This window comes from Microtus oregoni, unplaced genomic scaffold (genome assembly GCF_018167655.1).
Source record: "Microtus oregoni isolate MIOR12 unplaced genomic scaffold, Mior012 000104F_ref0000108, whole genome shotgun sequence".
NCBI lineage: Eukaryota > Metazoa > Chordata > Mammalia > Rodentia > Cricetidae > Microtus > Microtus oregoni.
In genome coordinates, this window is record NW_024544718.1 from 59,890 (window position 1) to 71,924 (window position 12,035).

Sequence of the window (12,035 nt, forward strand, 5' to 3'; positions counted from 1 at the left end):
GTAACTCTTCTGGTTTTCTTTAGTATCATGTTAAAGCAGTCTTTTGTCTTCTGGTGTAGTTGGAGGCAGCATGTTTTTTCCTAGATGCTCAGCTCTGAAATAACCACACAGAAACTCTATTAATTAAATCACTGCTTGGCCCATTAGCTCTAGCTTCTTATTGGCTAACTCTTACATCTTAATTTAACTCATTTCTGTTAATCTGTGAATTGCCACATGGCTGTCGCTTACTGGCAAGGTTCCAGCATGTCTATTCCCAGTAGTGGCTGCATGGTATCTTACTGTCTCCACCTTCTTTCTTCCAACATTCAGTTTAGTTTTCCCCACCTAAATCTGCTCTACCTATCACAGGCCCAAAGCAGATTCTTTATTAACCAATGGTTAATAAAGCATACAGAGAGAAATCCCACATTACATTGGGATATACAAGTGTGTGGAAAATAAATGCAGGGATTTCAATATTCACTGGAACTTCCTCTGAGTACTTTCCTGTGTTTTTTGTTTTATTATTTTTACTTGTGTCTTCATCCTCTTTACAATTTTTCTGATCCTCATGCCCCTACCCTGATAAGTGGTAGTTGTTGTTCTTTTTTTAAAAATGCTGCAAGATCCCCGCGGTAGTAAGCAGCAGAAATGCTGTAGGTCCCAAATGTTGTTATCCGGCCATGTGGTGGCAGGCAGCAGGCTCTGGGAGCAGCCAGTCCCAGGCAGAAATGGCTGCCGGTCCCAGAGCTGCGGCCTGAGCGGTGGCGGTGGGCCATGTGGTGGCAGGCCATGTGGCGGCAGGCCATGTGGTGGCAGGCAGTGGGCCCCAGGCAGAGATGGCTGCTGGTCCCCGAGTAATGGCTGGTTCCAGGTAGGGAGACACATGGCGGGCAGGCAGAAGACAGAAACATGGATAGACACGACATGCAGGGTGAGGTTGAATGTTTATTCAGGGGGTTATAGAGGAGGAAGGGTGAAGGGGGGACAGAGAGAGAGAGGGAGAGAGAGAGAGAGAGAAGACAAGAAAGAGACAGAGAAGGGGGAAGCAGAAAAGTGGGGAGGGAGGCAGAAGCGAAGCTGCCTCTCCAAGAGGAAGATGGAAAAAGAGAGCGAGCTCAGGCTGGAAGCTGAAGATCAGCCTGCCTCAGAAGATGGGGAGGGGAATGGGTGTGGCTTGTCTCTTAAAGGGACCAAAACCATAACATTCCCAGGTCTTCCTTATAATAAAAAGCGCGCATGTCAAGGAAGCAGAAAAGGAAGGGCCCAAGATGGTGGCAGGCAGGTCAGAGGTAATGGAAGTGGGCGTGGCTTGTCCCTTAAAGTGACAGGAAAGCACAACAGTAGTTTTATCGAAGCTGGTCTTCAACAGGGAACCACACAGAAGAGGAGGAAGAAAAGATTGTAGGAATCAGAGAATATGGAAGATAGCAGAAGAACATGACCCACTGAAGCAACTAAGCAGGGTGCTATGGGTTCACAGAGCATGAAGCAGGAAGTACAGGACCTGTATAAGTTTACATCAGGCTTTCTGTATATATGTTACTGCTCTTAACTTAATGTTCCTATGAGATTCATAACAATGGAGGTGTTTCTGACTCCTTTGTCCTTTCTTGGCACTCCTTTCATCTTATCATGTTGACTTGTCTAGCCTTTCTTGTTATGAGGGATTTTACTTTGTCTTACTCTATTTTGTTTGCTGTGTTTTGGTTTTGTTCCTTGGATGCCTCCTCTTTTCTGAGGGGAAATAGAGGGGGAGTGGATCTGAAGGACAAGGGAGGTGAGATAGAGCTTGGAAGATTAGAGGGAGCAGAAACTGTTCAGAATGTATAGTATGAGAGAAGGATCTTCTTTCAATAAAATAAATATAAAAATTGCAGTAGGTATTATAAATAAATGCAGTAAATGAGATACAAGAGCAGTATGTAATCATGTTTTCCCTTTCTATTTTTATTGAGCTCTACACTGTTCTCTGCTCCCTCCTTGCCTCTCCCCTCTCCCTTTTAACCCTTCCCCAAAGTCCCCATATTCTCAGTTTATCCAGGAGATCTTGTCTTTTTCTACTTCCCATGTGGATTAGATCTATGTATGTCTCTCTTAGGGTCCTTATTCATGTCTAAGTTCTCTAGGATTGTAATTTGTGGGCTGGTATTCTTTGTTTTATATTTAAAAACCACTTAAGAGTGAGAACATGTGATGACTATCTTTCTGTGTCTCTAGGTTACCTGACTCAAAATGATGTAATCTTGTTTTCACATGAGGAATTATTGGGCAGTAATAATGATAAAACCATATTGAAATCTACTCTTTTATTATTGTTTTGGTTTAATTGTAGCAATACATATTTATACACACATCATATATTTTCTCAATATAATATCATATTGTAGTTGTTTTCATCATGTTATATAAACATAATTGAATTATAAACATATTGAATATGACCAGAAATTATATAATGAATTTTATTGATTCATTATAAAAAGGTTATAATTAAGGTTTTTGGTACCTTAAACAGTAAGTTGTAACTCTCTGCAAAATACACTTGTATAGAATTTCTCACTGTCCAAAAATTCAAACAGAAAGAAATGCTATTTATAAATTCACAATTATTACTAGATTTCTCTGTCCATTTTATTTCTACTGATGAAAAGAGAATTTTTTATATTCTAGCAAAACAGTACATTAAGTGTTCATGCCAAAATATAATAGGCTATCCAATGAGACAAAATATGAAAAAACTATAAATCAAATTAATAGAAAAATTTTTATAATAGCTAATTAGTCAGTTCAGTGTTTAAGTATAGAAGCTATCTTAAATTCCTTTGAACAAAACCACATCTGTTGAGAAAACATTTTTACACTAAGGAGTTTCTGTCTTATATTATTCCTTCTAGTACTCTATTTGGAAATCCCATTAACTCAATTTTAAAAAGCTTCCTCATTAAGTTGGAAATTGTTTATAGACAATGTAAAGAACATACAGAAGAAATTCCTAATATTTCAATTAGTCCTATATTATTATTTTGTTTCTGCTACATGATTTTTTGATTTATTTTAAGATATTAACTTATAACTTTACTCCCAGAATACAAATATATACAATAGATGATTCAAATGTATTATATAGTCATGCTTGCATACATTAAGATAGGTTTCTTTTGTCTTGTTCTTTACAATTTAAAAGCAACCAGTTAATTAAAATATAGCAATAAGCAGCCAAATTCTTGTCCAATGATTAGTTTTACATCAAAGTGACAAAAGTTAAAGTGACAAAATGCTAAATCTTTTTTTTTTTTTTAGGGCCAGGTGTTTATTTCCCTTACATGTAAGATGGTTCACAACCATGATACTAGGGCTTCGGCACTGTGGGAGAGGGGAACATGCCCGGCCTCTTAGGGCCAGAGGATCTCGACTTCAGTGTACACCGAGAAGGGAAGGAAAGGTGATTTCACTTTCCTGCCTCACCTGAAGGGACAGAATCAGTTCCACTCGTTCCCGGTGATGATTGGCCTGGTCCCAACCATTACAGGAAGGTGGAAAAGGTTCAGGAAGGTACCAGCGTGGATTAGGACACAAGATGGGGCAGATGACATCAGAAGCATGTGACTGGTGGGAGCTGTTCCTAAGATTCTGGGCAACCTAGTCCTGGTCTGGCAGAGGGCAGGGGGAATGGACGGTGCTTATTGTTTGGCATTGATGATGTCCACAAATTCAGGCTTGAGGGAAGCCCCGCCCACGAGGAAGCCGTCCACATCAGGCTGGCTTGCCAGCTCTTTGCACGTTGCTTCAGTCACTGAACCTCCATAAATGATTCTGGTGCTCTGAGCCACCGCATCAGAGACATTGCATTTCAGCCAACCCCGAAGCTTCTCATGCACTTCCTGGGCCTGTTGAGGTGTTGCAGTCTTGCCAGTACCAATGGCCCATACAGGTTCATAGGCCAGGACCCTTTGCTCCAGTCCTTCACATTATCTGCGATGACCTTGGTTTTCTCGAAAACAACCTTCTCGGTGATGCTGGCTTCCCTTTCATCCAACTTCTTCCCAGTGCAGGCGATCACTCCGAGCCCCTCGGATAGGGCATGGGCTACTTTCTGCCCAATCAGCTCATCGGACTCCCAGAAGACGTGCCTTCTCTCTGAGTGCCCCAGCACTGCCCATGCGGCTCCTAAGTCTTTGATCATGCCAGGGCTGATCTCCCCAGTGAAGGCCCCATTGGTCACTTTGTAGCAGTTCTGCGCAGCCACAGCAATCTTGGGATCTAGCTTCTGCCTGGCGAAGTCGATGTAGGCGGTGGGGGTTGCACAAACCACCTCGGTGTCTGCCGGCACCTTAGCCGTGTTTAGGGTGCAAATGAGTTCTCCCAGGCACTTCTTCCTTCCATTCATCTTCCAGTTGCCCCCAACGAAGAACCTTCCTGGAAGGCGCCATTGCACTGGGACAGACTGGCTGCAGGTCAGTACGAGTCAATGTTAACTCTTATATGGCTACTCAGACTTCTGATATGATAGTTCATATATAGTTTTTCTTGGAAAATAACATAATTTGCTTAAAGTAACACATATTGAGTCTCACTTATCTTCTGTTTATAATACTGTTTTTCCTTTGGACATGTGACATACACATTAGAATTTGATATTTTACATTTCTGTACATTTTTAATATTTGGGGAATTATTTATTTGTTTAATCTTAATGAATATTTCTCTTCTCTTATTATTCTTGTTGGTATAAATATTTTGACTGACAACTACTTTATATATTTATCAAATAAAATATGGAGGTTTACATTTTATAGGATGAAAATCTTAAAACTGGCTAATTAACCAATCCATTTCTTAATTTTTAATAAAAAAGTTTTAAGTTAATTATTTTAACAATTTCAAAATGTATAATACTACTTAAGCATAGTTCATCTTCTGTACAATAAATTACTGAAGTTATTCCTGTGTTGCAACTGACACTTTGAAGTCATCTTCTGATTTGTTCCTCATTTTCTTTTTTAATGATCATTTTTTTTATTTCCATTAATTCAAACACATTAGTACACATGTAATCTATTACATAAAAATTCTTAGGGTTAACCTTGATAATCACAAATAACAGGATGCCTTTCTATTTCAGAGTTATCAACATAAATGTATTCTGTTCATTTGATAATTAGTTGGTGTTTTAATCAGTTCTCTATTACTATGACAAGACATGACCAAGGCAACTTATCAAAAAAGAGATTATTTGCACCTTACAGTTTCAGAAGTTTAAAGTTCATGACTGTCATGAACACTTTTGTGAGTATGGCATGAAGTAAGTGGGCATAGTGCTAAAGCAGCAGCTGAAAGCTCACATCTTTAAATGCAATTGCAAAAGGCAGAGAAAGACAAAGACCCTCAGAATAGCATGGAATTTGAAAAGGAAAATCTCACCTTAAATTAAACATCTCTTCCAACAAGGCTACATTCTCTAATCTTTTAAAAGTCTTCCTACTGGGGATCAAATATTCAAATATATGAGCCTATGAGGACCATTCTGATTCAAACTACAATAGAAAGAAAGTTAATATGACACCTTGTCTATTATAAGCATCACTGCATGAATACAAAATAGTGCATCTCTTTGAGACAATGTTTAAAAGTTTTTTCAAAATATTGTATCATATATTAGGTATATTTTAACTTTCTAAGGAAGCAACCTATACTTTTACATAATGGAAATTTTCATTTAAATTTCCAGCAAGAAGAGTTGCCTTTTCCACACTCTCACCAGCATTGATTATATTATGTGTTTTAACAATAGTATTTCTAACAGATTTTAGAGACTATCTCATGTGTACACATTATGTTTAAATACCTATTTTGGTCCTTAACCTATTATTTAATTCTGTCATTTATCATTTTTAAACTGATTTATTTAAGAACGAATGATAACTTCTTAGATATTCTTTATTTTACTCTTTACTATTTAGCTTCCTAGTTTAAATCAATGACATTTGTTCATGTTTTTTTTCTTTGGTAATATTGACAGTTAACTTGGCCAGAACAACATCCTAAAATTGTTTTTATGTTATCTTGTCAATAGCTTTCCAAAGTTAAAATTTATATTTATTTATATTTTATGATTATTTTCATATGTAGTATCATGTAAAATTTCAAATTTTTCTCCTTTTTGTAGATAAAAGGCACTTGCTCTCTTTTTAGATAATATTTTTATTTACTCTTGCAGAATTTAATGCATATATGCTATAGATTTTTTATCATATAATCCCCATTTTCTAATTCTTTATGTTCCTCCTAACACTTCACTTCCAATTTTATGTATGTTGTATTTTATGATCCATTGACTTCTTGGAATATTGCTTTCAATATGTAAAGATGTGTTACATTTCTTTATGATGTAGAATACTATTTTAACTATGTAAAGTTGTGTTACTTTTGTTTACGATGCATTAGCTTAATTATGTAAAGATGTGTTGCTTTTTTTATGCTGTATTTGTTTAATTATGTAAAAAGGTGTTACTGTTTTACCTTGCCTGCCTGATTGGTCTTATTAAAAACTTAATGGCCAATAGCGAGGCAGTGGAGAGATAGGTTGGGTTGAAAGGCAAATAGAGCTAGTAGGAGGAGGAATCTAGGAATGAAGAAATGAGAGAATGAGGGAGAAAGCAAGGAAGATGCCCAGGGTCAGAAGCCAGTCAGACACACAGAGTAAGTCCTAAAAGTAAGATGTACAGAATGAAAGACAGGTATAAAACTCTTAGGCAAAACATAGATAAAGAGCAAAATGTTAATTTAAGTTATATGAGCTAATGAGACAAGCATGAGATAATACCTAACATTCATAATTAATATTAAATCTCTATGTCATGATTTGAAAGGTGACTGTAACCAGAGAGGAAGGAGAAGTGGGTCAAGGAGAACAGGAGAATTCTGGAAAGCAGGAAGCCCATTCCTCTGCATTCCTGGCCCAGCCACTGCAGAAGCAAGATGTGACTGCCTTGCTGAAAAAGGTAATGAGCCATGTGGCTAACACAGATAAGAATAATGGGCTAATATAAGTTATAAGAGTTAATAGGAAGACTGAGCTAATGGGCCAATCAGTTTATAACTAATGTAGACCTCTGTGTGATTTCTTTGGGACTTAATGATTGCCAGAACTGGGCAGGACAGAAAACACATTCAACAAGCCCCTGTTCCCACTGTTAGGATTTCCATAAGAACATCAAGCTACACAGCTGTAACATATATGCAGAGGATCTAGGTCAGAGCCCTTCAGGCTCCCTGATCTCTGCAAGCCTCCATGAATCCTGGTCAGTTGTTCTCATGGTGTCCCTGTTCCCTCTGGTCTTCTAATCCTTCTTCCTTTTCTCTGAAATACTTGCTGAGCTCTGCCTAATATGTGTTGTGGGACTCTGCATCTACTTATATTAGTTGCTGGATAAAGTCTCTCTGACTTCGTTGATGAATATTGTGCTCAGCGCCAGTCTCAGAACCCTGCAGGCAGATCAAACTAATTCAAAGTTGAGAGGTTGTTCAGCTGGTTTGGTGTCCCATTCCTACCACGTGAGGAATTGTCTGGTTACAGAAGATTTCCAGTTCAGGCTATGTGTCCCCCACAATTAAATGTCTTTGACAGGGTTACTCGCATAGATTCCATGGAGTTTACATTGCACTAGGTTTTCACCTCACCCTGAAAAATAAGTTTTTACAGAATTTTCTCCCAGTATTTTCTTCTCCCCATCACTTGATCTCTCTTTTTCTCAACCTCAGCAGTCCCCAGGCTATCCTGGACATATCTTCTATTATTCTTTTTCTGAGATATTCTTGAATCCCCTCTTAATCCTTCCTTGTTACTTAGACTCTCTGGGTCTGTGGACTGTAACATGATTGTTTACTTTACAGCTAATATCCAATATTAAGTGAATATACACTATAGTACATTTATACAGTGGACTCAGCTGTTTATAACAAGAACATCCTGAAATTTTCAGGCAAATTGCTGTAACTTGAAAAAAATCATCCTGACCAAGGTAATCCAGAAGCAGAAATATATAATAGTAAGTTAAAAATGAGTAAACCATGTTATAATTTTGAGTTAATTTCCACAGATTATTGCCTTTATTGTCAGTTTTTTTATGTGGTTAATACTCATTTGTATAATTTCTCTTCTGAAAATTTTGGAAGATTTGGTATGATTTTTAAATATTTCATGACTCTCCATTATGTACTGGATACTTATATAAAGTTTGTATGCCTGGTAGTTTTTAATCAACTTATTGAGTAATTCAAATGGTCTGTTTTTCAGTTAGCAAAGTAATTCTCCATGTTTCAGCTTATTATAAAATCTGTCTTGAATTTAATTACTTTGTCATTAGATTCTTCATCTGATTTATCTTATTCTGATTTATTTCTTTTGAATTCTGTTTCTAATGAAAACTAATTTTGACTACATACTATTTTCTACACTTCTTCAACTGCATTTTATCATATCTTTAAGCTTAGTATTATTTTGTGTTCGTTTTTCAGGAAACTGATGAATCTTAATATGTGGACAGAAGTTGTATGACATTTTATTATTGATGCCATATACTTGATTCTTTCATATATATGGGGCCTTCAATAGTCACGTGTGTTTTTAAAAAAGCTAATTCTTTATAAACACTTGCATTTCTTTGAACAATTTAAAATGATAGACTGACAGAAAGACAAACAGACAGACAGAGAGATAGATAGAATTATTTTTGTCTCTGAGACTGAAATTGAGTAGAATTGAATCCATATTATGAGTTTGATCTTTAGTAAACAAGAGATCAATTTTCAGGTGTGTTAAGGAATGCATCATTTTTTTTCCTGAATAAAATAGAATGTTTTCACAACTGTTCATCTCTGTGTGGGTTGAGTATCTCAAGATAACACACAAGGCCTAGCGACAGGACAGAGTGCTTCCAGCATCTTAGAATAGATAAAATTTTAGTGTCAAAGAACTTTCTTAAGTAAGTGAATAACTATTTTACAACTATGAATAAGCAAATAAACTTCCTATTTGTTTTCAACTGGGCCCATCTTTTTTTGCTAAAATTAGTAAGGACATCACTACTATTAATTATGTTCTCAAAGATTTTCATGACAGATGTTCTTTCACAAGTGAGGTAAAAATTATGAATAATGAGTTAGTAATTCATAAAACTGCAAAGTTTCTAGGAATTTACACATCATAACATTTTTAGTTTCTGATTCTCTATGTCACATTTTCTGTAAATTCCTTAATTTAATCCCATCAATTTCTCGGACTTTGTAGAGGGTATGATACCTAAACTTTCTGCCTATGCCAGACCACTACGTGAGTGTGTACATAAGTTGATAGATAGCAAAGTTGCAAACTGTGAAAAACATACAAACATGTTGTTTAGTAGTGAAATTCTTTGAATTCAGTTACAGTAGGCATAAATTATATATAAGGGCTCTAACTTCATCATAATTCTTAAAACAAATAAAAACAGAAGTAAAATTATAAAAGAAAAAAATTATACTGAGAATTCAAGAACAATTGCAGTGGGTTTTTGATCCTACTGCACGTACTGGCTTTGTGGGAGCCTAGGCAGTTTGAATGCTCACCTTACGAGACCTGGTTAGAGGTGGGCAGTCCTTGGGCTTCCCACAGGTCAGGGAACCCTGATTGCTCTTCGAGCAGATGAGGGAGGGGGACTTGATCGGGGGAGGGGGAGGGAAATGGGAAGTGGTTGTGGGAACGAGGCAGAAATCCTTAATAAATAAATAAATTTAAAAAATAAAAAAAATAAAAAAGAAAAAAAAGAAAAAATTAAAAAATAAGAAATATAAACCATAACATCAGATTTGCCTCTGAAAATGGGCTTACCCTTGAATATAAGTTTATTTGCAGGGTTAGAAGAAAATTGCTAATGAAACAATCTAGCAATCTAAGTTCTTAGTTTAGTTTGCACATGTACACACACACACAAGTGCAAACATACTAACATGCATGCTCTTGCATGTGTACACACACACAAATTTTATATTAATTGTCAAATACTTGTTACTCTAAAATATTTTTAATAGTATGAAAATGATCTAATATAAATATGGGCAAGGAGTAAATATGTGGCTACCCAGTAAATTTATGTTAAACTGTGGAAACAGGGATAAAACAGCAAGACTGATACATTAGAAATATTAAGTTAGGTTTTTTGGCTAAAAAGCAAAACATATTAGATTGCATGTAAAATTAAATTGGTGATTTTAAGCATTATTGGGGAAATTTGATTGAAAGTAGAAGAGCCTACAAGAATATATGTATAATACTGGTCAAAAACTGAAAGTGTTTGTAAAATAGAAATGACATGCATAAGATTTTGGAAGTAAAAGTGTCATTCCATTGAGTATGAAACATTTAGAAATTCTAAAAATAAATAAAAGTAAGTATTCAGTTTTAAAAGCATTTAACTTCACATATCATTATGTTTCTTAATGCATACTATCCAAAAATAATTAAATGAAGCTCAAAGGTTTAAAATAGGAATTTGTATTCCAAAGAGACATGGTGTAAGAAAATGAAAGAATAATCTTATTTGGTGTTGGAGATTCTTCTGTCTATGTGTTGTTTTTATTGGTTAATGAATAAAGAAACTGATTTGGCCTTATAGGGTAGAGCAGAGCTAGGTGGGGAAAACTAAACTTTTTTGGCACGTAAATTATATTTTATTAAAGCTATTTTTCTATGTAAATAATTATGTTATTTTATTTTTATTTTTATTGTTTTTTTATTATTAAAAATTTCTAGGCTGTGTGGATGTTCACCTTACTAGACCTGGAAGGAGTTGGGAGGTCCTTGGACTCCCCACAGGGCGGGGAACCCTGACTGCTCTTTGGGCTGATGAGAGAGGAGGAGTTGATTAGGGGAGGGGGAGGGAAATGGGAGGTGGTGACGGGAGGAGTCAGAAATCTTTAATAAATAAATAAATAATTTCTACCTTCTCCCCTCCTCCCATTTCCCGCCCCCTCCCCCTGCCCCCTCCCCTTTTCTCTCTAGTCCAAAGAGCAATTAGGGTTCCCTGCCCTGTGGGAAGTCCAAGGTCCTCCCCCCTCCATCCAGTTCTAGGAAGGTGAGCATTGTAGTAGGAGCTGCCGGTTGCATTCCGCCACCCAGCTCCTGCCACTGGCTAGCTTTACCCGAAATAACAACACACAAATTGTATTCTTTTAAACACTGCTTGGCCCATTATATCTAGCCTCTTCTCCGCTAACTCTTGCACGTGGACTAGCCCATTTCTAATAAAGTGTGTAGCACCGAGGGAGGTGCGCTTACCGGGAAGATTCTAGCCTATGTCCATCCTGGGCCGGAGCTTGATTGGGTCTGCCTCAGAGAGTAGAGCTATCGAGTCTGCCCGGGAGAGGGGAGCATGGCATCTCTGAGCTCACTTCCTCTTCCTCCCAGCATTCTGTTCTGTTTATTCCAACCACCTATATTCTAACCAATAAAATGGGCCAAGGCAGTTTCTTTATTTTTTAAGCAATGACCTTCCTCCATAAGAGCATTCAAAAATACTAGGCTCCCACAAAGCCAGTACATGCAGTAGAATCAAAACCCAGTGCCATTGTCCTTGGCTTCTCAGTCAGCAAACATTGTTAAACATGTTTGTTCAACTATGTTCATGGAAAACTAAACTTAATGATGGGAGAAAGGAAGAGGAGTTAGGGAGAAGCCATGGACCTGCTGCTGGAGACAGACATGCTGAAACCTTGCTGATAGGCCAGAACCTTGTGGTGATGCACAAATTAATGGAGAAGGGTTAAATTAAGATGTAATAGTTAGCCAAAAGAAGCTAGAGCTAATGGGCCAAGCAGTGATTTAAATAATATGATTTCTGTGTGATTATTTCAGGGCTGAGCATCTGGGGACAAACAAGCAGTCTTTTTCCTATACTTGTTGTCATTCAATGCCTGATAAATTAATGCAATCTGTACTAACAAAGCTGAATTTGAAGATAATTTTAAATTTCTTTTGGGTTTTAGTTATCTTATGGTGCTATATTTACCTTAAA

The 12,035-nt window shown here is 36.9% G+C and overlaps 1 pseudogene; it reads right to left on the bottom strand.

Annotated features, from left to right (window-relative positions):
• Positions 1-3,665: 3,665 nt before the first annotated feature.
• Positions 3,666-4,439, bottom strand: LOC121443319 (annotated as a pseudogene).
• Positions 4,440-12,035: the final 7,596 nt, after the last annotated feature.